Raw genomic sequence first — 4,268 nt, 5'->3', positions numbered from 1 at the left:
TTGGCTCCTGTATGCTACATACTTAGGTGCATATTGGTGTTAAACCTATCTACTGGTTTGTGTTGGTTTGTTTTTCATTATCAGGATGTTTGATGCTGTCTAGCACTCAAGCAGTAAGACATGGAAAAATACAGTAAAGTTGTTTGCAAGACAGAAACATTTTTCTTTGGCAGCTACTTTCTAGTAACTCATGTCAATATAAATGAAGACGCAGCAATTTTTATTGTAGACAAATATGTCTAAATAAGGGCCTGGGAGAGTGGCATTGCTTAACTTAAAATAGTATATTGACCTTATTTCTGTGCAGCTTAATATCTCTGACTCTGGAAAGACTAATACTAGTTTTAGTCACTGTGTAAAGGTCAACACCTAATTAAAAAGGGTTTAGGATTAAGGTATTTTGTAATGTGTCTTAACTACAGCTGGTGGCTACTGTAAAGGGAAGTTTCATCAGCAAGCTAGACTGTGGGATTTTGGTGTATCTAAAAATTCTTTGAAGCTGTTGCCTCACCAGAAGATATGTTAAAACCTCATGTGGCCAGTAGCTCCTAACAGACATCCAGATTTTTGCTTAAACTGAAAAAAGTCTCAGCTGTTACCATGCTTGTGAATCAGGATTCATGCAGCTCCAAGCCAAGCAACCCTATGGTGACACAAGTGAGAGAAGAAGGGAGGAGGAAGTGTTCTTGGAAACTTAGGAGAGAACAGAGGCATGTGAAAGCAGCTGAGGTTATGGGAGAAGTAGAGAACTTGGTAGAAGAGCAGTCTCCATAAGGCTTGCTGACCATGCAATGGCTTGACTAGTTCTTTAGAAAATTGTATCTAAACATGCATCCCTTCTCCTAAAGAGTAATAGTTGACAGAGATGGCTTGCTTAGAGCTCTTAACATAAATTAATGTCTGATGCTAAGTATTTGAGTTGGCCCTCTTACCAGCATTTCTTTGTGTGACTAGTACTGTTTGCAAAAGCACAAACAACTCTTCTATTGAGTGTAGCTACAGCTGTTGCAGCACAGTCCTGGTACATCAGAATGGCCCAACTTCAGGCTTCTCACTGGAAGAGAAGCTGTTCAGCATTGCATTGCTAACTTATTTTCCATTAGCTAGAAAGGAGGGCTAAGGAGAATACTGTCCTGACTTAATACACCTTCAGTTATATAGAATGCATATGAACCTGAAGGCAATAGGCTAAACTTCAGAGACTTCATCCAGAAAAAAGTAGTTATGTATTTTGTTTCCAACTTGTTGGCATTGAAGAAAAAAAAAGGTACATACTTTCATTTTTTCATGTCCTCATCTGAGTGTGCAAAGGAAGAAGTCTGAGATTAATAGAAGGGATTAGGAGAGGGGCTAACTTTTTAGTTTGTGCTAAACTGTGAACAGTTTGACAGAAAAAATGAAACATGAATTCCTAGTTTTGTTATAATGAAACATCATTTTACAACTGTTCCACAATTTATCTTTTATGATTTTTCAGTCTAGTCAAATTTAGTGTTGACATGTCCTAATGTGCACTCATTATTGGAAAAACTGAGCCAACCTACCAGGTTTTGTGTCTGCTTTTAATAAAACTGTGTTATAAGTTAGGTAGTCATCTCCTGTGGTAAAACCTTGAAGAAACCATATTCTGAGACTTTCACAAGGAGTGAAGCTGCAAGTGGCACATGAGATGCCCTTAGAGCAGGTAATGCTCTGGTCAAGGTGCAAAAGCATTCTGTGTTGTTTCAGCTAGACCAGCCATGCCAAATGAACCATTGTAGTGTATTTAGGTGCACCTGCCCTTCTGCATAGACAGCTGTAAACTGTCCCCTCCCCTGGGGGCAAGTCACATTAACCAATCTTAACCTGCCCTTGTTTCATTAAGAGGCATTTGGCAAACCCGCAGTGGGACTGGCGAGAGTGACAGAAGTGAGCAGATCCGTGTCCATGCAGGGCTCTGCATCAGTGCAGGTAAAGGATTGCAGCTGGCTGCTATCAGGCTAAAGCAGAAAGCCTGTAGAATGTATCCTTGCATCAACCCTTGTCCATGAAAAGAGACTTTGTAAACCTAATCTCAAATGCTACTAACTACCAGAATAACTCAGTCATGTGGGTTGTATCTGGGCATTTCCTCAGTACTTCTCTGCTGAAGCCAGAAGCCTTTCACTTTTTCTGGCTGGCTGTTGAGCTGTCCCAGTTATTTCACTTTGCAATTCCTTAAGAGTGCCTGAGAAACTGGTAGTAGGGTGGGCATAAATAACAGATATCTTTTTTAAAGCTGGGTGGGGTGATGGTAGTATGGGTGGAAGGGTTGACTATTCTGGAAGTGTGTTGGGGGGTTTCCTTTTAAAAAAGAGATAAAGTATGTCTGTAATATATGTTGAGGTACAGAAATCCCTTGGGACATTTCACACTAAAGAGATGCTTTGCCTTTTACTGCTTTAAATACAGAAAACCAAAATTAACTGCACAGACTTAGGAAGAACTCTCTGTTCAATGGACATACACTTGGACAATATAAAGCATCCAAATACCAGAAAACATGTTTGTTACACTTGAATATATAAGGACAACTATATTTGCTATTTCTTTTCCTTGTTACCTGTGGCATAGTGTCTAACTATAGATCTGTCTTATGGAAGTGATTGTGACAGATTGGGACAGTATAACTAAAGGAATGCAGGTAAGTCCTGCTGGTTCAGCTGCTTCCCACAGCAGGGCCATTAGCTACCCACCTCACACTTGTCTCCTGCAACTTGAAATGTCCCCTTCTGCCACAGCTGGGCTGGTGGAACAGGCTGTGGGTGTCATAGCTGCCACCCCTGCAGTCCACAGCTGCACAGTGTGGCTCCAGCACTGGTAAGTCTGAGGCCTTTTGAAGCTGCTGGCAGCTCTTCTTTGGAAGCAGAGATGCTACGTCATTTTGACATTTACACAGGTATTACACCTTCACAGGTGAATACATGACATGAACTGAACTATGGGTGAAACTGCAGTCCTCACATAGCTGACATAGCTGAATAACAGTCTGTTATTAATCTCTAGCTACTGACAGAAATCTGCTGGACCAACACTGAACAGTAGCTTGAGAAGGAAACTAAAGAGTTGCTGCAAGATTATCATATCTGTTCATAAGCTACATAATTGTTCTTAAAGATATCTCATTAAGGATATATTTTCTTTGCAAAATGAGCTGTATCATGGGTAAGAGATTGCAGTACTACATCCTTAGTATGTCTTTTAAGGGCTGTATGGTAAGTCACTGACAGCTGTCAGCATGCTAGGCAATATTAGGCTTTTGGGTATTAACTTGAAATTTTCTTAACTTTGAAAGTCTGCTTCAAGTTCCTGCAGTAATCTCAACTTCCTTGTAGCCATTTTTTTTTTATTCTGGGATAATTAAAAAGCTGGGCAGTTCTTGAACTTGTGTATGCAAGAGAAATGTGGTAGTGGCCTTTATCCTGTGTTTACATTTGTGGGGCTTAAACAAAGTGAGAACCCAAAACTTTTCCTGGATCTGGAGTAAATTTATCTGAAGCAATGTTTGCAAACAGGCAAACATTGAGGAGAGACTTCTGCTGTATGCACTGAGGAAAAGCCTTTTTCTCTCTGATATATCAGTGATACAGAATAGCAGTTGTTATTTTTTACATCATTGCAAAGTTTTCGATTTAGCTCAGAGCTGATAACAAATGAAAGAATTCTAAATTAAAGTGTGATTCCTTCTAGACTGGAACCTTGGCTAAAAACAAAGCAACTGATTTTCCACTAGGTAGCAAAGTCCTGCTATGAAAAAGTCTGCTGATGGTGCTTGGCAAAGCACAGAGCTCTTGGGATCACAGTGCTGTGCATCTTTATCCTCTTCTTTCCTAGCTACTTCCCATACATCCCCTTTTTTCCCCCTCTCTTTCTATTTTTTAGTGACTTGAATTCTATAAATATTGATTAATAGGTCAATAAAGCTCAGAAAATGGGGATGCTTCAAATAAAGAAATCTCTTTATTAAGAATTAAATGGAAAAATTAAACATAAGCTTTCCTTTTCCACTTGAAATTTTAGGAGTGGAAAGAACAAAAATTGTGTTGATGATAAAGGTCTCCACATACATCATTTTAATTATAACAGAGACAAAACTAAAAGTTGGTGGCAAATGTGGAAAAAAACCACACTTTCTCCTTGAGGTTTCAGTGCTGTGTACCTTAACGTCAGCCCTGTGAATCATACTCTGCTTTGAACAAGAAACACTGCACACAGTTCACAGGATTTCCAATGTTATTTCATTAACCATG

This window comes from Agelaius phoeniceus, chromosome 2 (genome assembly GCF_051311805.1).
Source record: "Agelaius phoeniceus isolate bAgePho1 chromosome 2, bAgePho1.hap1, whole genome shotgun sequence".
Classification (NCBI taxonomy): domain Eukaryota; kingdom Metazoa; phylum Chordata; class Aves; order Passeriformes; family Icteridae; genus Agelaius; species Agelaius phoeniceus.
This window is presented reverse-complemented; position numbering follows the sequence as displayed.